This window comes from Chroicocephalus ridibundus, chromosome Z (genome assembly GCF_963924245.1).
Source record: "Chroicocephalus ridibundus chromosome Z, bChrRid1.1, whole genome shotgun sequence".
Lineage (NCBI taxonomy): Eukaryota > Metazoa > Chordata > Aves > Charadriiformes > Laridae > Chroicocephalus > Chroicocephalus ridibundus.
Window position 1 is genome coordinate 57,452,647 of NC_086316.1, and position 25,141 is coordinate 57,477,787.

The 25,141-nt window shown below is 41.3% G+C and overlaps 1 long non-coding RNA gene across 1 annotated transcript in view; it reads right to left on the bottom strand.

Moving 5' to 3' along the window:
• Nucleotides 1-3,087: 3,087 nt before the first annotated feature.
• LOC134508995 (uncharacterized) overlaps nt 3,088-25,141 on the bottom strand; it is a 54,697-nt gene continuing 32,643 nt past the window's right edge. The window contains exon 3 of the long non-coding RNA XR_010069202.1: nt 3,088-6,794. This is a non-coding gene — a long non-coding RNA (uncharacterized LOC134508995). The remainder of the gene's footprint in view (nt 6,795-25,141) is intronic.

Consider the following 25,141-nt stretch of genomic DNA (forward strand, 5'->3'; position numbering starts at 1 on the left):
CTGGCAGAGATGCAGTACTACAGAACAAGGTCTGAAGGTTGTACCAGCACACAAGCTGTGCAGAAGTCAAAAAGAGCTAGCTGCTGGAAAAAAAAAAAAGAAAATCCAATTGCCCTACCAAAATGGCTAAGCCACAACCCAATCTGCTGGAAACATAAATTAATTCTTCTATTCCACTTGGCTCTGGTAAGTCTTCAGATCAACAAAAGGTTTGGATCTGCTTCAAGGAGTCATGAGAATGACTAGAAAAAATGATCTTCAGGGGAAGACTGAAGTACTTTATTACTTAGATTGGAGAAAGGAAGATCAAGGCGAGACAGTAGTAAGAAGTCTTCAGCTATGCTGACGGGTGCCAGCAAACAGGAAGAAAATAAATGCTTCACAGTGTCCAATGAAGATAAGAAAAAAGTTAATGAATTTATTTATCAGCAAGAAAGAGCAGAGGTTGAATTTTAGAAAAACCCTTTTAATGGCAAAGGCAGAGAAACAGCAGGAGGGCTTGCCTAAGGAGAATGTGTTACCTCCCACAGGGGAGCTCACTAAGGACAGACTGGACACCTGCCTGCCAAAACAAGATGCTGGCACAGCATCCAGCATGGACTAGATGATCCCTTTGAGCTCTGTTGTCTTTGCAGTTCCGCATGGAATCAATGTCTCATTCCCAGTGCAGCTCAAGTGATGCAGATGTTGCAGTGGGTGTCGCCACCCATCCCGCAATCCCTGATTTCGGAGCACAGTGTACTCCTCCCCAGTCACCCTGCTGGCCCTGAAGGTGAGCCCGTGTTTGCAGAGTGCTGCAGATACCCCTGGAGTCTTGTCAGACATGCTGCAGGCTGAGCAGGAGTGGGGAGCTGGCTCCACACCTGCTGTGACCTGTGCCAGCCCGTCCCACCAACCTCAGCCCAGCAGCTCCCGTTCCCAGAACCAAGCCGCCTCAAGTCAGCAGACGCCTGTGAAATAAATTGTCAAAGTAGGTGAGAAAAATGCTGGAGCAGAGGCGAGAGATGGGGAGACAGTGCCAGCTGCAAGAGAAACCATGAGGAGAAGCAGCTGCTCATCAGGTGGTACCTCAGAAGTTGTCTGAGTGGCACCTTCAGCCAGTTCTCTCATCAGCAGCCTAAGTGCCGGCTGACCCGTTCGGAAGGAGCCTTGCTCCCGTGGTTTTTCTCACTGTCCTGTTCTCCTTTCCCTGCCCCATGCCTTCCACTCCACCCATACTCACGCTCTTACTCTTTCCCTCTGTTACTAGCCAAGGGACATGGAAACCTGCCTTCTTCGGGTTGTTTTTTTTTTGTTGCTCAGTTGTTTTAATATAAACCCACAGCTCCTCTAGTTAGTGAATGCTAGCATTTCAAGCTGTAATATAATGTGCCATAAACGACATTCCATGCCATAAAATGTTGCAGAAAGATATACTTTTACTCCTAAAAGCAGTGGCTGGATTCTGCTGAACTGAATTTAGTGGAGATTCAATCAGAACTGAGACGAAACAAAGGAAAAAAATTCCAGGTTCACTGCAGAGTTCACTTGCATTTTTTCCTGTCCCCAACAATAAGGGGATTACCTTAAATCAAGAGCATCAGTGTCAATGAGAACCAGAAAACTTAATACATAGAAGGGCAAGGAGATCAAAGCTTAGCACCTGGAGAATACCACATGCTCTGGATTAATAAAACAATACGCTCTGTTACATAAATCTTGAGCAAGGTTATTCATGGACACACATACAAAAAAGAAATTACTGTAGGGTTCAGATAACCGATATTTAATACTGGTGCTCTCTCTATCAGAGAATACCCTCTCACATTATAGGGGTGTTGACACAGAGCAGTGAGACATTATTTTGTTTTAAACACTTTCAGTCTAAACTTGACATTACAGTTTTTGGACCTGGATACTGCACATCTGCAAGCCAGCGGAAATACCAAAATCTTGCATGCTCCTTTGATTGTTACATTTAAGGTATCATATATGCTACTAGCTCAGCTGCTGCAAGGCATTAAAGTCCATTACTCCAAGCTTGTAAAGTACTTTGGAAATACTATAGACAAGGATTAGAGAAGATGAGTATTCCACATGGCTTCAGAAGGGATGATAAACAGAGGGTAAATGCACTGTAGTTAAAGTGATATATTGACTACATGTGGGGAGCAATAGCATGAGATCCCTTCTGATTAATATTTTGTCAAGTAGTTTTGAAACTATATGCTTTTATCAAGTAAATATTTCTAAGAACAGCTCTGTTTACAGTGCTTTAGCCTACAAATTACTGACAGGCTGAAAACTGGCAAACCAGAGGAGTCTGAACTTGTAACACAGTTTAATTTAGGACCCGTGTGTTAGTAAGGCTTGGGGCAGGTTGGAAGCAAGGAGAAGAGGTAGAAAGAACATAGTCCAAATGCAGTTATTAGTTTCACAAAGAAATATTATGATCACCTTTAATCATAAAGCGTCCCAGTTCGGTTTATCAAACAAGGAGGCAAATTCTCCCTCAGATGTGAAAATACCATCCTAGCACCAGGTATGTGACATTGCGACCTATAAATGCAACAGAGAATCATTCATCTGTGTAGCATAACCACTGCAAGAAAAAAACAGCTCTTTAACGTCGGGGAACATCGCCATAGAAAAACCCAGGACAGGAAAGAAAGAGGAATAATGGTCCCTCTACCCAGAACACTGGAGTATCCAGAGTCACCTGAGAAAGCTGCCACCATGCAAGTAGTATAGCTATGCTAGGAAAGTCTTTTCCCGACACCATGTCAGCTTCAGGCTTCACATAGCGTACGTGGCCTTTGCCAATTTTCCCAGTCTCTATGGATGGGTCACTGAAAGCCAGCAAGTCCCCGTGTTACAATCTGACTGCCACGGAGGAAAGCAAGTCTTTTATGAGTTTGAGATCCAGTTCACAGAGGATCATAAAGGCTGAGAATTTGTTGGTGTGTAAGTTTCTCAAGATGGCACAGACAGGTTCTGACCAAACTTGTTCCCAAGCACTGGCAGAAAAAGTAACCAATCAATCAATCAATTGAATGTGAATCTAAGCAAACTGTTTTGGTGAATAAGGAAGCTGAGGGTGGCGCCTAGTCACCTTTGCTTCTTCTGTGATCTTTAGCTATTTTAGCACCTGCAAACTGAGTCATGGTTTACCATTATTAATTGAACACAAGAGGCTTGAGAAGACTGTAAGCAGAGGTTAAACTAGTTGACTTCCTGAGATCACTTCCCATCTGGGTTTTCCTCTGATACTGTGGTCTTAGTATAAGTTATTTCTATTAAAATGAGTTGGGGACTTAGTCGGACAGAAGGAAAGGATCAAATTGTTGTTGATATTGGATTCAGCAACAAAAAGGTTTGAACTGACATTAGAGGTAAACAGGACTTTCAGAGGAAGTCAGAGTTGGCAAACAGAAAGGAAGACGGCAAGTGACAAGTATGTGAAGGACTCTGGCCACGAGGACTCTGCAGGGCAGGACTCATGGCATGGATATCTTCACATGAGCACATATGGATGCCAAGCCTATGCTGAGATATACAGTGCAGCCAAGGGAACACTAGAGCTGCTGGGCACAATGCACACCTTCCTCCCAGCCTTGTTACTTAGGCTGGGCATGGATCTGCTTCTGGGGCCAAGCCAAACTCCATCTCCCTTTGCTGCCAGCTGACACTCCTCACCGGGAAACGGGCTGGGTTTTACTATTACTCCTCTAATTTTGAGAGGCAATTGAGCAATGGAGCAAAGCTTTTGATCTGCTTAGTGACATAATTTGTAGCTTGGCATTTCCAACAGGGATCTCCCACCTGCAGGTTCCTCCCCAGGCCCTGTTGTAAACTTGCTTTGCTGCCCAGACTGCTCCTGGACTCAGTTTACCTCTATTTAAAATGCATTTTATGTGGGACTATGAATTCAGATGGTCATAGTAAGACTTAATTAATGTCATTCACACTGCCAAACTCTTCAAATGAAAAATATGAAGCAGCTGTAAATTAAAGGTACAATAACAAATAGCTTCACAATCTTTAGACAGTCTCTTTTCAGTAGAGCTGCAGGGAAAATATAGGAATGATAATAAATACATCATAAACATTAAAGAGCCATAAAATAGCCACATATAGATTCAATAAAACCTAATATAGAAATAATTCAAGCTGGGCTGAAAAGCAAATACCTCCCACTCCTGAAAGCTTTTGCAGTACCTCGGGATCCCAGGAAAGGGGGTTGATATCACAGCTGTGCTGGGAGTTTATTGAGACTGTCACTTTCTTTGAAGGTCATTCTGCCACGATATTTTCAAAAGCCCTTTGAGTAGTCATGTATCAAACTTAATTTTCTTTTATAACTGAAATAGTCCACTGGAATTCTTTGATATTACCAACTCTGTTATGAGACCAAAAAGAACAGCGTATCTCAGAGAAATAGAAATTGCACCATTTAGAGCTGAAACCACTCTGACAAAACACTTTTTCCCCTCTTTAAGTTATGTTTGCTATGGTTACAGCTTCAAAATCTCAGAGGTTCACTTAAGCTTTGCGATGAGTACATTTTATGGCAAAAAAGACTCCGTGCCAGGAATCTCCAAATTTCATAAGAGTCACAGTTTAGCATTCTGATAGTACTGTAGAAATATGCCTTTTACTAAAAGTAAGAATATCGAATTCTTAGAGTTATTTTTCTCAGTCTTCACAACGAGGAGGCATAAGAGATGCACAGGTCAGAATGACTTTTCCATAAGCTCTTGATAGATTTATAATCGCGTGTAATCACATACTCCATGGAGGGATTTTGCTGAGTATGCTTGCCCAGTTTCCAGCCTTTGTCAAGATGGCCTGTGTGCAGTTCAGAAGAGATGGAGACGCAAGTCTTTCCCAGGCTGCCCCCATACTGGAGGCACAGGGTCTCCTTTCTCCTGCTGGGGTGCTGGTGAGTGCAGGCTGACACTGTGAGCACGAAGGCGCATGATCGAGGTCCCTTTTCTATGTCGACCACCAGCCCAGAGGACCACTGACTTATGGTGGGGGCAAATGCAGAGTCCTTTCCATTCCTCCCACCAAATGACCTGCACAACGCACAGGCTACTGATACACTCAGTAGTGTCCTCAACCACGCACAGTTCAGACACAATCGTCTCCAACTGTTGTTCACATGAATCTTAGTGGTTTAAAGGTATTTATGGCATGGGCGAGATTCTTTTCTTATTTCCACAACGGAAATCAAAGATATTTCTAAGCATTGCTATTCAGACGAAATAGACTTCACAGTTGTCAACAGCTGTCTCCAGAATTGGTTTAGACCTACCGCCCTGTCAAAGCCCACAATCTTCTGGATGCTGCGTGACAGAGGAGGCTACAAATCTTAAAGCTTTGCATTTATTTTATGTAAAGACAAATAATGTGGTAGCCATTTTAGAAACATGTACAAAAATCTCAAGCGAACTTCCTCAAGTATCAGCTGAGGTGTTTGGGGTGAAATGTACACAGACCCTTAATTTATTATGCCAGAGGAAGAAAGCAACTAAGGTATAGAAGAATGTAATCCTTCTTTAAATATTATTCCTGGGAATACTTTTATCACCAAATATTCAGCTTCAAATTGAATTATATATTTTCATCACAGGTCCACATTCCTGGGGCTTGGTTCTAAAATGAACTTGTTTATACAGACAAAAAATAGTTGATTTTTATGGCATGGCAGGGAAAAAAATTGAGATTTTGTTTCTGACTTTTCTCAACACAACCTCCCCTAATCCAGCCTCCCATAGCTGGCACATAAAGCCCTTCTCAGCGTGGTACGTTAAGGGTAGCCCATGCAATGCCTTATCAGCACAACACCAATAAGGAAGGCATGGCATACAACATAGCCTCTCCCAAGACATTGAAATTAACTAGTCATGGTTGGCTTGAGGTATACACTGGTTTACACCACCATTGTTACAGCCATTCCAGATTCCAAAAAATAACCAGCAGTGCATGAGGGAGAGGAGTCCCAGCTGGGCCACAAACCCCCCAAAACGTTCGCTGTCTTGTTTATCTCTCTCTGCCCTCGTCTCCTCGTGTGCAAAAGGAGAGTAGTGGAATGAAGGTGTTACAGGGGATAAAAGGAAAGCAGTTCCTTGCAAAATGGCGCCTGGATGCTTGCGTGGAGTGGTCTGTTGGGGGCCAAGGAGCTTGAGGGTCCGCATGTGAGAGGTCAGAAAAGACACTTCTTCAGCTGTGCTGGGCAGCAGCTGTGGCAAACAGCCCCTTCTGACTCCAGCCGTAGTGCCAGCGGACGGAGCACACAAAGCAGTTGGAAAAGCCAGCCGTATTTTATTGATAGCTCAGGAGAGAGCCTTGATTTTAGCTATAAAAGTACAGTTGCTTCATAAGCAACATGGCCAGAAACCTCATTTCTTTCCAAAGCTGGTGCCTGAGACAGCCCCTCTTGGAGCACCAGAAGCATTTCAGAGGAATTGTTCTTACCTGAGCTAGGGCGCCGAGTGTTTAGGCACTTCTCAGACATGGCTCCAATGAAAATGCCGTTTATCTTGCCATTTCCAGAAAGTCCAGGTGTTCACTGTGGTCATATACTGCAGCTAGGGGTTGGTTCCAGCCCACAGTTCTGCTGGCTTCCATTAGGCGACGCTCGATTTGAGCCAAGTCTTCGGCATGTTTTAACAATGCGCATGTTTAACAGGGGGGGTTTATGGCAGGCTGTGAACGGTGTGAACTTGAGTACATTAGAAACAAAAATAGAACTGAACCAAAACTCTAGATTTGATCCAAACCTCACAGCAGGAGCCTTTCCATGTGACAGTCTGGGGGGAAAAAAACCAACAACTTAGTTATACACACTTCTGAACTTTCAAAATACTCATTAAAAAATCTGATTCCAAACTTTGCAGCTTGCATCCCTGTCTAATGAGACAAAGTCTGGGCTTGAAATGAAGCACATTAAAGAGCACAGCGCAGCACCATTATTCACACTGATTTCCTTAGACAGTTTGTAGGATTGCAATGCAGGAAATTCACTGTAATTTGTTCAGTGATTTTTGTCCACCCAGCAAAATGCAGCTTATGAGACATTTTTGTAGAAAAAAAAAAGACTAGCTTCTTTTCTGGATATGTTGATTCACTGAAAAGGGAAAAAAGAAAGAGCTTTTCTTCCATTAAATCCTTCTAAGATCAGTTTTAAACAGTGTCAGGAGAAGTACGGAACACAGAGTGTTCATTGGTATGCAGAGTATTAAAAAAAATGAAAATGTTTACAAGACACAGTATAAAGAGACTATTGCATAATTCGGTTGCAAACTTACTATTGCCAACGTATTCTAATATCATATAAAGCCATATATATAAATGAGTTTTGAATGCTGACTGAGATTCTGCAAAAGTGTCAGCTAATTAACAAATCTAATGATGATGTCACACCTTCTGTGACTTTTTCACACTGAAAGTTAGTAAACATGGGATTTCACAAATCTGAAAGAAAAATACAAATAACCTTATGGCCATTTTAAATTGTGCGAGTATATGTATGTGTATGAAGAAATACTTAGGAAACTTCATTAGTCATCATTTCTTATGCAGTGAGTTAAATGTACAAGTGCCTTTGTTTACTTTGCCAGAAGAAAGCAAGCAACTGAAGTATGGAAGAATGTAATCCTTCTTTAAATATTATTCCTGGGAGTACTTTTATCACCAAATATTCAGCTTCAAATTGAATTATATATTTTCATCACAGGTCCACATTCCTGGGGCTTGGTTCTAAAATGGAATTGTTTATACAGACAAAAAATAGTTGATTCTATAACATGGCAGGGAAAGATTCAGGATTGTGTTTCAGACTTTTCTCCCCATAGCTGCCCTGAGTCAACCTTTTACAGCCTGTATATAATGTGTTATACAGTATGGTGCAAATGTAGAGCAGCCCATGCATTGCATATCACATACAAGCACAGAATTAATTTCCTTTTTACGAATAACTGATGTCTTGTATAGTGTGGAACTTATGACTACAAAGAGTCTCAGTATGAAATTTCGGGGGAACCTCATCTGAATTTCAGGGGGAAATGTCAAATGGTAAGCCCTAGCCATGCTTACAAATCAGTGCTGTGGTGTCAAAAAAACATGCATCTTCAGAACAGAAACTCTTTGCTGTCTCTGTGTGCTCCTCTGCAACTGTTCCACTCCATCAGGAGGACCACCCTACCCTGCACAGATCACAGCTTTGAAGTCAATATGAAGTCTAATTCTGGATGTATCAGACAAGTATTGCTCCAAAAGGTTCAAAAAGTGACCGTAATATTACCACTGAGAGATAATTCTGTTTGAATTCCTGCTATTACAGCTGAACTCTTTGCGTACATCACATGCTTTCCCCACAGATTACTATGTTTGGGTTCCCTCTCCCAAAAAGGACCTGCCCCCTGCCTCATTTGCTTCACTGCAGGCAGGCAGGTCTCAGTCTGAAACCTGTCACTGCTTACCACAGTAGGAGTCTCACGGAGCGAAGAGGGTCATTATCTCTTTGCACAGATCTCAGCATTTTCACAGTCTCATCCCAACGTGATCCTGATCCTCAAAAGGACACTTGAGTTGGCACAAATTCAATGTATGCATCAGATGGCAAGCAGATAGCTCAGTGCCATCAGCAGTCAAGAAAAGTCACACGTACAGGTTCTTCCTCTCCATTTCTGTCTATCTGCATGGAGTGAGGGCAGTGCCTTACCAAATGGCCAGCTGGAGATATCTCTACAGGAAGCTCTTCACAGCGGCCCTGACAGAAACCCAGAATGAAGTGGCTGGGAACATCTGCTTGGTTTAGGAGGATCTGTGCACAGTTACAGTCACAGACAGTAGAGATGGAGATGGATTAGCTGAAGAATCTTCAGAATGATTCGTTGCTTTGAGGAGTTAACTTCTTTGTCTTGGGGTTAACATCCACAGTGTTTTCAGTGTGAGTTTGCTAGGTGGGAGGGGAGTGTCGTTGGGTGGTCCTTGAAAGGGACCTCTGGGGTGTTACATGGTCTTGCATAAAGACCACCAAGAGAGAGGGTAAGTGAGGTAAGGCTGAGCAAGAAAAGCAGTGCATCCAGTCTGCACACCTGTGAAGAGAAGAATTTGTGTTGCAGCCCCTCCATCCATGCTTTATGCAGTCCTGGTTTGAACTACATTTGTTGCGATTCCCTGGACCAAGTGTCCCAAGTACTTGTACGGTTTGCAGCTGCCTGGAGGACCAGATGTTTGGTCTGACCCTTCTTCCCCGACATGGGATTGAGGAGAGCTTTTTGAGTCCATGGAGCTGAACTTTGGGACTGATTCCTGATTTGTTCTCGCAGAAGCTGCTCTGCAAATGTAGCCTAAGTAAGTGAGGTAAGTGGGTGAAATTAGAGGATTTGCTGCTAAATGACATTAAAATGCTGACGTAGCAACTATGGAGCAAGAATAGAAGGTGCCCTGTATCACAACCACAATAGCACATGTAACCTGCCAGGAGATAGCACTTTGTCTTTAAAAATGGTTCATATGTTGTTACTTAGTGTTCCAATATCATCTCCCATAGTGGAAAGAGGGGAAAGGGTAAAACCACATTCAATGCTCCCCTCTTCTCTGACTCTTTTGTTACTCGTGGTCTTGTGTTACTGCCTGTCCCTACAGAACACAATATATTGAATAAAAGTCACAGGCAATCTGGAATGTTACAGAGATGTTGCATTAAATAAGCGATAAACACTGCAAAAATCTCAACAAATTATACTGAAAAACAAGTGAAAATGTGTGAGAATTCAAAGGAAAGAAGGAAAGAATTGAAAAAGTTACTTTGATGGCACATTATCTGCTAAAATACATGCTCTTAAGGGATTACAGGAAAAATTCCACCCACAGGGGTTCAGAATCCATTTCCGAACTAAAATTCAGTGATTGTCTTGGAAAAACCACAGGTACCAATTTTACTAACTAAATGTTTCCTCCTACTATTGGAGGGACACAGGGAGTGGAAAAAGGAGAGAAGAGCCTGTGTGCACACAGCGTTTCCCAAGAAGTTTGTTCTTTTCCCTAAGGAGTGCCCAGAGCATTGCAAGCTGTCATTTTGCCTTCTCCAAGAGCTCCTCCACCTCCACAACTCCAGTACATTGTCCTGTTGATCTTGTCTGGCCAGTCAAAAAAAAATGAAGGGGAAGCAGTTGATGTTTGTGTTGTAGAATACACTTTTTTTTTGTATCTAAAATGGACGTCATGAAATGGAACAAATTGATCTTAAGACATTTTGCATTTCTTGTGCTTTTTCCATTATCATTTTTATAGCTGAGATTTCTGTGAGGATTCACAGTGAGTCATTTTATGAGGCAGCTCTGTACCATCTGCACTAAAGAGTTTCCTATCACTCTAGACATTACGTATCTCCTTATGGCAGCCTGGACACTGTAGGGAAATTGCCAAGCCAGGTCACATGCCAGTGGTCCATCATTCATCCAAAAAAGGCGGGCAAAATCTGCTTACAATTAGGTTCAACCCTTGGTTCTGGATAACATGTCCCTGTGGCTACAAATTCTTTCCTGCCAGCCCCCCACAGGGCTCAGAAGGAGTCCTAGGATGGTCTGTGCCTGACCAGAGAAAAGAGGTCCTGGCCTCTCTCTTTCCTTCTCACCCTTTTTCATTCTTTCTCTCTTTTTTGTAAGGAACAATATGTTTTTTTATCATGTCATGCTGGTAGTAAGCACAGCTGCTGGTCTAACACTTTACAAAAGAAATATAGTTAAATGCCAAAATGTGGGTTTTTTTAAGAAAAAAGCTAAAACTTCAGGGAGAAAAAAAAAACAGCTTATAAAATACATTAACCTGAGCCTCTAATTTGCAAAAGGAAAAAATTTTGTGAGGGTAATATAGAAGTAGAAAAGAGCCAGAATACATATAATGTAAATGGGGTTACTGTGTTACACCCAGAGCCCTGTTTAACAGTAGAAAAATGCATTTGAATACATTCAAGTGCAACCTGCCTTCTGCAACATAATGTGGTTAAAACGAAGGAGCTGTTGCGTGGTGGATTCCAGCCTAGCAACAGATCTGGTGAAGTTCAAGAGGTCTTTCTCCAGCAGAAGCAAAATCTTTGGTCTTAAAAGGTGGTCTGAAACTGTTTGGTTATCAGAGTATACATGTCAATTCAGAAAATACAGCAAACCATTGGGAATTCACGCCCCCTTTTCTTTACTAGCCAAGACTTGAATTAAGTCTTTGCCACTTGCTGTTGGCAATTTCAGTCAAACGTACTCAAGTGTAAAGTGTGCTCATGGTGTCTTCTGCTGGAGCAGGAGCATGGGACGTTGAGTGGCTGCACTTGGGTCTACTCAGGAAAAGCTTTCAGATGATTTTCAACGTGAAACTTCTCTTAAATAGGAAATTATAATTTTAGCCTAGTGTCCATTCTTTATTTGGACATGTCTCCATGCAACTAAAATCAATACAGTTGATGGGAATGCAAGTCACAGCAGCATACATGCCTTCCTAGAGAATCACATCAACAAATCTTTGAGTTTTAAGTTCAGTGGGTGCATTCTGCAAAGCTCAGGGCTATCACAGGTAAGTCCTCACGAAGGGCACACACTTCACCCCTGTCAGACAGGCCAAAACAGGTGGTTTTTCATTGCAAGCAGTTATTTTCCTGATCATTGGAAAGGCTATTGTCATGATAGAGTAACTGAAAGTGATCCGACTGGAGAGGTGAAAGTACCTTCTTTCCTATAGATAACATCCTTACCACCTGGCCTTAACATAGTTATGAGATAGGAACAGAAATGAAGTACCACCACCTATATTTTGGCCTTTTCTATTATGATGCTGTTCTTGGAAAATAGTCTTGGAAAACCGCATCTGTGCTATGGGTGACGGCATTGAAAGCAAGAGCACTACTTCAGTAAAGAGAAATGCAAATGGGACTTTATATTCAGAGGCACCTGCATTGACAGAAGGTTCTGCTTCATAACTTCTATGAATTGCCCAGAATTCAAGGCAAAAAGAACACTTGTTTGTAAAGGTCATGTTTGTTGGCCTAACACAGTACATTTTCATAAGTGCAGGAGAGTCAATGCTATGGGAGTGAGGCAATGGATTCAGGAACGCACTTATTATTGTGATCTTGAGCGCAAAACGGGTCTGTATGTGATTCAAGGGATTAAAGGCGCTTTGGTGTCAGTGAAAGGTTTCTGCTCCAGGCACTTTGTTCTTTCAGGGAACAAAATATTGAACCAAGTCAGTAGTCTGGAAGGACACGTGCATATGGCTGGAGAGATTCATTGCCATTTCTGAGCAGGGTTACCCCTGATCCAGCTGGAAAAAAGAAACTGTTTCTCTGTTACCTGCAAGCTGCTACATAAATTAGTCAGCAGGGGAACACAGCAAGGCTCAACGCTTTGGTTCAAATTTGCTTCCAAGCGTATGCTGTTGGGTTACAGCCTTGTGTAAAAAGTCTCATACAGCACTGACTCCTGGATCATCTGAGCTCAGCTATGTCAGCATATATCCAAAATGATCTGCTGAGACTGCTGCGTTCAGCATCTTGCCTTGGAAAGCACTTGCTGTGGCCAGCACTGCTCGTAACTCACACACTAGCTGGCCAGTCAAATGCGTAATGGCTTGTGTGAAGAATGCTGCTGGCCTCTACCCTCAGGGTCAGTTTTGCCTGTGGGATCACAGGATAATCAACAAAACCTGGAGGACCACAGGACTACTAAAGCCTTAACTAGAGTTGCCCCCACTGCTTGTCTCATTAGCTCCCTCCTCAGATGTGGCAGGCAGAAGAAACATCCTGAAACCAAAGTGTAGATTGGTGCCAACACCAACCAGCTGGTATAGCAGATCAAATTCAGAATAGCTGCACCAGAAGGCTTGTCATCCCTGGAGGTGCAGGACATACCTGCCAGGAAGCAAGCGAACAAGAAGACTACGTGAGTGGTGGGAACTCTCAAATGAAGGACAAGAGATTGAAGGGATTGTAAAAGAGGAGAGCAGAGTAACTTTACAAGAAAGGCATAAGGCATGTAGAAAACTGTAAAAGGCATGAAAAAAATAGAGATGCAAGAGGAAAAAGACGAAAAAGAAGAAAGGAAATACGAATAGTGAAAAATCATCCAAGAACAGAAAGATACATTGAAGGAAAAGGACATGCGAAAGAAGAACTTGTATTTAATTGTATTTGTATCTGGAATACAGTAAATGGCACTTCATATTTGATGTTATCATTATTTCTTTTCCTAATATTGATTGTTGACCTGAGGAAATCCCCAGTAACAGGCCGTAACTCCCTTGTACTTCATGCTTGTTCCAGTGAGCTTCCAGAAAAGCTGTCTCTGGGTTTTGAACAAGAGGATACGGTGATTTACAGTGTAGATTATTTTTGCCAAAGAAACCAGGGAGAAGAAAAATGCTTTGACAGCTGCTATCAAGTGATAGCAGCTTCTTCAGTGAGCTAGGCTGCATCAAGGCAAGGCCAAAAGCCTGTAAGAACTAGAATAAGAAGAGCATGGGATAGGAAGAGAGCAAGTCAAATGACTTGCCATTGCTTTCTGCTTGCTGGGGTCAGGAAATAACACGTACTGCAGGCTGCATGGATGGGGGAGGGCATGGCAGCTACGGCAGCAAGAGTCATGCACAACCAGAACTTCACTCAGTGAAAATCTGGTCACAGTCGGGACACATGTCTTTTCTTCTATAAGTCTGGGCTTCACCAGCCAGGTCTTTTGCGGAAGCAGCTGCAGGGAACTGGATAGGTTTTCAGCTAATATTGCCGGTTTCTGTCAAACTTAGATGCTTGCTTACATGTACTTCTGCACTTCATCTTTCAGGTGGTATTTCAGAACTGCTAACTTCTTTTCTTTTGAACAGTAAGACAAAATAAAATTTAAAAAAAAAAGCAGAAAATGTAAAAGTTTAGCAAAAATGACTACTGACATGATTAATTCACAAAATATCTCTAGTTGACCCCAGTCCTTTTTTTATCCTAAATCAGATGTCTTATCCCAAATCAGTAGAACGGGGAGAGAAGAGTGAGAGGGGAAACTATTCTAGTATGTGTACCTCAAATTAGCAGAATAAGGCAACTTTTCTGCAGAAAACAGACATGAACAAAGAATACACTTTGCAGGTGCGATGCTGTAATATTTCCCAAAATCAGAGCTTTCTCATTCTTTGTACTAAGTCCATGTCTAGTCTTTTTGTGGCCATCTTTTTCCCCTTCCTCCCATGCTGCAAGTGCTGAAAGACCCTAATTAGTCCAAGATGCCACGTAAACACAAGTATAAGAACATATTTACAAACTGGTTCTGTCTAAACTCAATGGGTGCTCCAACTCTTGGCTTATACAAGAATTTAAGAGGGTGTTGCCTGTCATCTTTTCTGCCGTCAGTGCATTGCTTTTACAAGTATTGTACCTTTGGGGGTAGAAAATGGGAGATCCCAGGGAGAAGCCTAACAGGGGACCTACAGCTTCTGGTTTAATAATTGTTCAACAACTGAACTACAATTACCACGGTTCTGGGAGATAATAATAAACAGAGCTGCCATCAAATTAAGTGAGGCACTTCCCATATGTCTGCACTTCTTTTATATGCATGTGTAAGCAGAGGGAGAGGAGCAGGAAGCATTCACATCAAGTGATAAATACCAGCCCCTGGGGGTTCTTGAAAAACAAATGGGATAATTTTGGAGAACCTAACTATCGTTATTATGATTATTTATTATTGAAAGCCATGCGGTAAGAAAAAGCAGCATCAGGTGATTATTGCTATGTACATAGAGAACTTTCAGCATTTAATGTAAAATATTCCCTTATGTCAAACCAATAATCACCCTTTCAAAATGATGCCGTAGAGAGTCATATATATGGAGTGTTGAGTATAAATCTTTTGATTCCCTGTTGTAATGTGCAAAGTGTCGCCTCTCACATGAAGGCTGCTGCTGCAGGGCTTTGTGGCAGCTGAAAAGCACATGTTGTGCTTCCCCCGCCTTCTCCTTCCCCTCTCCTTACGGTTTTTCAAAGTCTCTCTTGATAAATGTCTTCAGAAAAATATTTTATGAGGTGCTTACCTATAAAAATATATCTTTCAAGGCCATGTACACAATGAGGCCTTAAACACTAACCACACACAAGAAACACTGTTCGTTTGGTCCAGCATGTAGATGGGAGGAAATCGAAACCCATCAGTGCTTGGTCAGAGCCAAGGTGGAACCTATTAGCAGTTTGTTGTGACTTGACGTTATTCACCTGCTGCGGGAGAGAAGAGAAGCCCCTGATGGAAGATGTCCTCTTTTTTTAACGGCTGTTCGTGCCTCAAGATGTTGAGCCTGAAAACACCAGCACATATGATCAAAGACGTGGGACAGCTTCCATATGAGGAAAAACTAAACATGGTCAGACTCCTTGGTGGAAAGCAGGGAATGCTGAAGGGAGGAGATGGCCCAGGTCCGATAATAAATATCATGAATGGTTGGAAGAAATGATTGGGGAACAGTTATTCACTGGGTTTTTGCGTAGCACAGGAGTAAGCTACCGGGTTTAAAGCAAACAAAGTCAAGTATTTTTTCAGCCATCACATAATTATGCTGGAGATCTCACTGTCACCAGACATAGTAAAGATGAGGAATAGAAGTGCATTCAAAAAGCAGAAGAAAGCTGCATTAACAACGTGCCTGTGCATTCGTACATCAGTGAACCAGTAGCAGTCTCTTTTCATTTGGGGAAGTGCTGTCAGGCCATCATGGTCGCAAAGAATAAATCTCAAAGCTCACAGCTGACACCTTCGCCTGTACACTGCTTCTTAATGACTTGCAGAGGCATCAGTTCAAGTATGACCCACAGGGAAAAATTTCACTTTCAAGTCCCTAAGATATGTTTCTACTGTATTTAACATTTCCAAAATATCATGGTCATTACAGTCCCTTTTCTGGTGCAGCTCATTACAGCTTCTTGCTTTTATAAAATATTTTACATTATTTTCAGTGTGTTTGCCGTATCACACTGGAACGTAAATAGACTGTGATTGCCTGAGAGAAGCAGTGTATTTAATGTTGCGGATCTTCAATTCAGAAGAAAATTTCAAGATGTGTTACTTTCAAGGGAAATCAGATGTCAAGGTAACGTGATAACGTTTACCCTTCTTTTTCCCTTGTCAATATATTATTAATATTCTCTTAAGTTACAAAGTTTTGTTTTCTGCAATAAAAATATTACATCTTTTCCTTCACATTATGCCAGAATCCTTGTGCCCAAACTGAATCACAGAATTGTAAAAAAATTTTAGTTACAGCTTGACTCAACATAGCAGCTCATTTCATTGTTTTAGATGAAATTATTCCAGCTACATAAAACAAGGAAACATCAGTGAATGAGGAAGCAGACATTATATCTGTTCCTGTTTCGCTGTAGAGACAGCAAGAAAATACTATCAGCATGGTGTATTCCTAAATATAGCTGACTCCATACAGCCACTGTCTTTTGCACTGAGATCTGTGAGGCTGCAAATTGCTGAGACAGTGCTGCATAGCTTGTTTCAGTTGTTCTTTACTTTAAAACAAATAAAATGACAATACCAAAGAAAACAGGACACAGAGGACAGACAACAACAGGGCTCCCAAGGTGCTATTCCCTCTTCCACTATCCTCAGGAAGGTCTTTACACTCTTGGACTGGAAAGATATCCAGTTCCAGGCAGAGAGCCACCAGCAAGGTCTAGGATTTGACATGCTGTAGTTGTTTGAGTTGGGTTTTGCTATTTTTAAGAAGTCTGCAGTGAGTTTTATTTTTGCAGATTGGAAGAGCAAGAGAAGTGATTGAAAGGTGTTAGATTTACTTTGAAATCCTTGCAGTTTGTACCTTAAGCAGGTTCATCTACTCCAATCCAAACTTGCTTTAGCTTTACAAACTGTAACCCATTGGCTTGTTATAACCAGGAGCCATTTGTATTTTGCATTTGTGACTTATTTAGTGGTTTTTTGGGGGATTCGAGCTTTTTGTATTAGCTAGAACACAGGAACAAATTGCTTCACCCTTTCCATAAAGATTTCCTAGTACCTGCCTGTGTTTCTGGAGAGGAAATGATCTGTGCCTTTGCCTTGGTTAAGACACATTAGCTGGAGTAACAGGTGACAGAAGCACATTTCCTTCACCTGGACAGTAATAGCACTTCATGTGTCTCATCACGGGGACACTGGGTCAGTGCAGTAAATGGCTGCTCCTTACCCACCTTCTCTGATCATACTTGCCTTCACAGAGCTATGTCAGACTTGTTCCTCAGACACCTCTTTTCATGTCGGACAGACAAAGGGTAGCTGGGAATGGACAAGGACATAGGCAGCAGCGTTAAGACTTGCTCTTGCTCTTCTCTGTCCCTTTTTCATATACTTCTGTCCAAGGTGTAGTGGCAGCCTCACAAGCCAGAAGCTTCCCTAGCACATCCCATACTATGCCCAGAAAAACAGGATATATTCTTTCAGTTGTCCCATGAACTAACATGCCACGTGCCTTTCAGTACCAAAATTAGGCATTGCAGGTTGCCTTCAGGGTGATCCTGTGCCATGTTAGAGGAATTAACTGGATGATTTCAAAGCTCTTCCCAGTTCTAGCTATCTCCCGAGGCTGCACACTGAAGGAAAGATATCTTTTTTTTCTGTGCTTGTACAGCTATATCTTGTACAGCTTAATATTAGATTAAATTGTAAGTCTTACAGATGTTACTTTTTTCTGCTGATAGTAGAAAACCTAGCATCATCCAAGCAAAATCAGAGCAGACTGCCACCCTGCTTCTGGCAATCTTCAGACTTCAAAAGAAGTTAAAAACAATAGAAAATCATATCATACATCTACTCATTCATGTAGTAGCATCAGTGTCAGAAAGCTACTTTCCTGTCCCTCCATATCTGCTCAAACATCTGGCTTTCAATTATTTCCATTACTGTGTAAGACTGCAGAGCTACATTTGTAATATAACAACTGCCCTCTTCAAATTTTCCAAGCTTGTGTACATCTGCAAGTAAACATTTACTTTTCATCTTTGCACTCTAATTGATTGTACAAATGTTTAAACACAGCATGGCAACCCTTGCTGATAAATTCATGGAAGAAATATCACCTGTAGACAATGACTAATGTCTGCTTCACGCATTTCTGCCCTACATTCTACCATACATTTAGGGCGGAGAAGATATCATATGGATTAAGTTAGTAACACTCATCCTCACATTTTCAGGGAGTGCTTCCCCTTAAATCATACCTCTTTGGACCCTGACAGGCTTTCACACCTAGTCTTATTTCATGCTGGAACTTTCCAGGGACACATTAGTTGTGCTTCACAAATCACCATGTTTGCTAGTGAATGAAACACCCTAAGCAAGCATTACTTAAAATCCTTGAAGGAATTGGGAGTATTTTACACTTCTGTTAAAGGGCCTATCTCCTTGAGGCTTCTACCATATGTTTTGTTCTTAAAGCAAGTATCTTAATAAGGCGGTCACAGAAGATTTTGATTAGTGTAAGGTTCCCGTGATATCTTTATCTCATAGTATCTTTCCTCTACATTTGTCTGCAGGCATTTTTTTTTCTTTTTTTTATCTAAGGGGTAATAATTAGGGATCATAACAGGGTTTCTTTTAGACAATTACTTCTTCTTTTGGTTCACCAAAAAGGTATCTCCTCTCTCCAGTTTAATATGTTAGTATCTAATACAGAAAAAAATAAATAAGCAACAAGTGTCTTTCCGACATAGAGAGATATGAAAGATCAGGCACATATGACTGTATATAGACAGTGCAAACTAAGCTACCCCTCTGAATAAAATGCTTTTATGAGTCAAAGTTTGAAGTTTTTAATCTGGAAATTAACTTTGAAATGAACTCTGGAAACAACAAAAAACCAAAAGCAGAAGTCTCAGACACAATAGTCTTCTGCAGAAGGATGTGACAACTTACTTCCCCTCAAATAAGTTACTACCATCCCAGTGGCCGTACAATTTTCAAAACACTTTAGAGACTTCTGGCTGTAACGTTGTCAGCCTTCAAAGAGCTGGGTTCTGGGAAAGCGTCATCCAGCCCAACAGCTGGCTTTATAACGCAGGTGGAATAAACCCAGGTAGCACCAACCAGCAGGTAATCAAAGCAATGTTCTCAGGTAATAACCCAGCAGAGCAGGAGACAAAAGCCAGGCTGAAGCAAGTCTTATCAGCTCCAGGAACACGGAAATTAGTAACATTACAAGCAAATTTGGCCAGGAGCCCATTAATTCCAGCTCATTGTTTTTGACTCTGTTTTCCAGAAGGTCTGGCTCCTGAAGTCTGCAGAGGCAGCGCAGGTCTGATAAGGATGAGCATGGATTTTGTGTAATCTGAATCATCTGTTGGAAACAGGGTTAGAGTGTCCCACCATGAGGTGGCGCATTATGAGGTAAGGGAATGCCATAGGGCCACGTCACGGCAGGAGAAGCCAGGCTCGTTTGGGCTTAATTTTTCCAGTCTTCTCTACAGCTTCAAAGATGTCTGTGGAGAAATCGCTGTTTTTTTTCCCTGAGGAGTGCAGCCTGTATTCCTTAGTGTGACAAGGTATGTCAGCTGGCTGTTGTTGATACAAACTTCCTACATGAGGGCACAAAGTCTTCTAAGCTCCCTCTGTTCTTGAAGGAGAAAGATAAATACCTCAAGAGGGCAGTAAATCTCATCTGAAGACAGGCAATCTCTGGAGCTGCTTATCTACTAACCATGAAGGCAGAGTGGACTACCGACTCACAACAGATAGCTACGCTTTAGACAGCTAAACATGAAATTAATTTTGCCTGTGTCCCATTGTGCATCCATGTAACACAGAAGGGGCAAAAGGGCTGTTTCCATGTGAGTGTCCACTCCCTGGCTTCTGCACCCAGGCAAGGACAGCTTGATGGCAGGCAATGATTCAGCCTTCCAAAGAAACCAGTTCTCACTGTTTTCTTGTGGAATTATCCTGCCTCTGAAGACAAGTACAGAGCAAAACTATAAGGGAACCGTGAAAAAACAGAGAGCTAAACCTCTAGCCCACACAGCTAAATAAGGATCAGGTAGATTAATTTTAGCAATTAAAATTCTCTCCTATGTTGTGACAGAAGGAACAAGTATGATTCCCCACACTCGGTAAATAATAATGCCCTTCAAGCTATGGGCATCTTTAATCTTTATCTTATCCATTTAAATAGAACAGCTCACATGCCTAAAGTGATGCTTGTGAGCTAGGACACACATCATCACCATGGTCCCCATGGTGTAAAGCTGGGAAAATAAGGCTGACATACAGGTAACCAACTCAGTAAAATAAATGAAAAAGAAGAGAGAACAAATCAGTGCCACTTCATTGAGAAGCCTGGATGTTGCAGAAATATGTTTTGGGCTGTTTGGCGTGTAAACTGCACGGTCATTGTGAACTAACATACAGCAAAGCTTTCTGTCTATCCTTAAACACGTTCTTTGTCACCGTAACAAAAGCCACAGCTGTAAACAGTTTATGGTGCAATTGCTTGATCAACAGCCATCGGAATAAAAGTAAGATGAGCCCGTCTTTGTTGCCTCAACAGCCCTCACCTCTGCTACAAAAATGCTTTTTAACTGGCTGCAGACGGGCTTCTTCACAAGTGTTTCTAATTCAGCTAAACATCTTGATAGGAAATGTCATAAATTACGTGTATGGGACTGTCAGTAGAATTTTCAACAGACATAACGTGCGTTCTTATTGAAATAAAATGAGAACCTTGGACAAATTTCTGAGCCTATAAATGTTCAACTTCACCTACAATCCCGCTCACAAAGACATTTGGGAAATCTTTGATGATCCCAGCCAACGTGTGATTGGTGAGAGAGGGAGACTCATGGGCTGTAATTTCCCTACACCTTGGACTGTAATCTTCCTGCATTTTCCACAAGTGATTCCACTTACACATTTCAGAAGTGATAAAATGTATCACAAATGAGCTATTGTGTCCATTTCCTGAATACTCATCTCAGGCTGGGGAAAAAAAAATTTCTGTTTGCACTTTGATATTTATTTCCAGGTGTATTTGTTTCTCTGGTAGGCATTTGAGAGCTGGGTGCTGAAAAGACGCATGCATGTACTTAACATTATATATGTGAGTACCACCATTGATCTCAGCAGGACTACCCTTTGTCTGAAGTCAGTGAGACTACTCATGTCTGAAATTGGGCAAGTAAATTAAACCCTTTCAGGATCAGGGTTAAAGCAAACATTTTTTTCCCTCAACAGTGGTGAACGAAAAAAAATATTTCCTTTTCAGAACTAATATTTTCTTTTCTTGACACTTTTGCTGTCAATAAGGCTATCTCAGTTCAGAGACTAATTCTGCTCTATTTTTCCTGTAGTTGTAAAATTCCCTATTGGAATTTTCGTAAAACTGAAATCTTCTTGTTTTCAGTGCAAACTCTGCAAACTCTGAAGTATTGTATGCTACCATGTAGCCACATTTTAGAGGTGTTGATTGGTTTCCTGAGCAGTTAAGTATATCTACTGCATGTGGTTCTTTTCTATTTTATGAGATTCATATGCCACACTACTCACTTTTATGCTTCTTGTTCTTCGTTAAGGAGTGTGATTAACATCTATCATTGTCAAATTTGCATTGAAATAGAAACCATTGCTTTGAAGCATCACAGAGTTGAACTCCATGTTCTGGAACTGATGTGATTCTACACACACCACTCATCCCAACATGGTTTCAGGTTAAGGCCAGTTGCTGCATATCTATAACTCACAGTTTTACCCACCCTTTTGACCTCTCTGGAGTACTCCTTCAAATCTCCACTCTTATGCTTCACCTGGTTGGTCAGCTAACTATTCTCAGTAAGTACTGCTGGACTTCAGCAAATGCTACTTTCTCCTCCCAGACCATATAAACATCAATAAATACAACAAAAACTGGGCAACTTGCTTCAGTCAGTGTTGCTTGTATTAAACAGGAGGAACAAGACTGAAGAAAAAGGGGGTTATAAAACAACAAGAATTTGTACTCATGTCCATCTTAAACCAAGACGAGATACCCAAGGAAAAGCGTGGTTTCTGCAGACTGCAAAGAAATGCGAGAAGCAATTCCACAATAGTCCTAAGGATAGAATGGGATGATTTTGCTGTCTCCTTTCCACATGTTGCTTCTCATAAAACCACTTTTGGTGATAGTCAAAGAAACTATATAACCCTCAAATAATACCTAATATATGGCCTTTTACACTTTAGAAGTGTTTAAACCCAAGGTGTCCCACCTCCACTCCGTATTCCTGAGTAAGGTTTTCTGATTTTTCTACCAGCAACCAGCAATTAAGTACACATATTCAATCAGCAATCATTCTAATAACCCAAACTCAAGTCAATATTAACAAAGTCAGCAAGGTGGTCCAAATACCTGTTTATGTGTATGTATTTGTATATGTAATCCTGTGGATTCTAATACTAATTCTAATTTCCTAGACTTCCTTTCCAGCCAAAAGAGTTTTCTTTTCCTGTGTTCTCAGAGAAAATATTATCAACTGCATAATAAACTCGTGATGGCATTCTTTAGGAGTGACTGAAATTGGATACCCTAAAACCATAAATAGATTGCATTGGACCCATTGTTGTGAAATTGCTGAATCAGATACCAGCCATAGAAATGTCTCCATTTCACAAGAAAAGAGTCTGGCTAGCATTTTCTTGTCAGTCTGGAAATACTCAGCCTGAATTGATACTTTCAAAGCTGTGACTTTGTTTCCTGGCAAATAACATTCAGAGAGATCCCAAATTATTTCCTATAGTGGGCTCATAAAAATAAAAATAAAATAAAAAATGAGAACTGTTGTCTAACACACTTCTATTTCCAGTTTAGTCCTTCCAAATGATTACTGAAACAAGTAGAATTGGTCAGAAAGCAAATACAGTTTGCTGTACAGTTGAATCAGTAGAAACAATTCAAGGAAACAGATTTTAGCCTGTTTCCTGAGGAAATGTACTTGTATGTGCATCTGTTCATCTGCCTGTTCGTACCTCTGAGTCCTGATACTCTTGTCATTGCTTGTCAGTTTTAAACAATGTGCGAGGACAGTGCAAAATAATACTTTCATGCATTTTCTGGAAAGAGACAGTCAAGTAGAGGGGAGAAAGAAATGAGGCAAAGACTAAAGTCTGCACTCAACCCCGATTTGTCCTCAGGGAGTCCACATGGATGAAAGATATCAGGAACATCCCAAAGAGAGGAAAAGCCTTAGTCAGTGTTTACACTTTGTAAGGCATCAGACAACCCAGCTTTGAGGCATAAATTCACAGGAGTCCATCCCTATTTTTCCTGTTCCTCCTGGAACTAGTTATTGATCCATCCATTAATTATCATGAGTGCTGACCCCTAGCATCAAGTTCACTACAACGCATAGAGAGGCATATACAGAGTGACTGACCAGTTAATGGTTGGGAATACACTTGTACACAGTCAATATTTAAATGTTGCTATGATGTTAGTGATAAGAATGGTCATATTAATACTTCAGAACTGCGTATTTGTTTGTTTTCCACCACAGATTACAAAAAGCATTCAGGAAATGCATAAACTTTTTTACTTCTTTTTCAAAGATGAGGCAAATGGGGCATGGGGTGCCAGTAATGCATAGATGTGAAAAGAGATCCCAGATCCCTCTGACTCCAGCACCACATTCTAACTATCTGGTTATGCCATCAAATGACAGCAGGTCCTGGAGCAGTAGCTAGTAAACACCATCACCTCAGACCCCACACCAGGAAACAGGGACCAGGACAGTTTTACTGATATCATTCAGTATCAACGCAAATATTAGGAGTGGAAATGCTCACCTCTGCCTCACCTTCTAAACATTAGGCCATGCTCCTTTCTCCTTACCCATGTTCTCAGCTTTATGAATCCACAATATATAAAATTGCCAAATCACCATACAGTTAAGCGATTCCAGGTTCATATTACAGCATGCATTGTGGTTAGGAAAACATTTTCAAATACAGTTTAAACTTAAAATAACTCTTCAGAGCTTGTTTTTCTGTTTGACTGTGGCCTTTTATCTCTTCATAGTGCAGAGAGGGACCTGACTCCATTAATCTGCCACTGATTTGTGTGATGGCAACATTTCCAGCTGCACAAGTGCTGTAACATCTACACCTAAATTAGCTCATGAGTCAACGTATCTAGTTGGGTTATTACATGTATTGCATCAATTATCTACAAATGAAATACAGCTGCCTTGTCTGTTGCACCATTTTAAAACATCCACTTAACGAGCCTTAGAGCTCAAAAAGATAGGGAGCATTTGGTGACAACAAATAAAAAGGAAACCTGATCTGGTCCTGTATTATCCAGCTGTAATTTTATTTTTTAGTAGAACCTAATCAGGTGTTTACCATAAACATGGGCAGTACTTTTAGTTTATTTGCTAAATAGGAGTTGGACACAGGAAGCACGCCTGGGTCACAATCAAAGGCTTTCACTTGCAAAACAAGGTCACCCAGGTCTTTGTGACAGACACTTGAATAAAAAAAAAGCTTCTTTTCCAGCAGTTCAAGATCAGGCTGACATTTTGATGGATCCTCCTTAATCTTTTTCACATTTTCTTTTACTAAACGGGGCAGCATCACCATGGCCTGGCAGTTTCCTCCATTTCTGAGAGGGGGGAGAGCAGGGGAATTAGAGGGGAAGCACAGGATCAGGGGCTGGGAAGTTGTCTCCATATTTTCAGCAGTTGAAAGAATCTCCAGAGAGCTCCCAAATTGCCTGTATACTTTTTTATGTGCTGCGTGTCGGGCACCTGTTTTCAATTGCATCGTCAGATCAGAAGATCCTCCTACTTGGGGTCTGCAAGCCTGGCCGTAGCATATAAAATGTCCCATGCATATGGCTGTCATTTTGGTTTTCTTTGCAAATAATTTCTGCTCCGTGTGTAGGTGAGAGGCTTGTTTGAGGCCTGCTTACATCATACGTATGGAACTTGATCCCCACTGTAGGAAATGCGTACGGAGGGCATTTGTTTAAACTTATGGTCAGTGGGGGTCATTCTCATTGTAAATGGATTTTCACTCATAAACTATGTGAGATTACTTTAAGTCCTCACTGGAGACCCCAGTTTTGCAGAAATCGTGGCACATGAAAGCAAGCTGACTTCTCA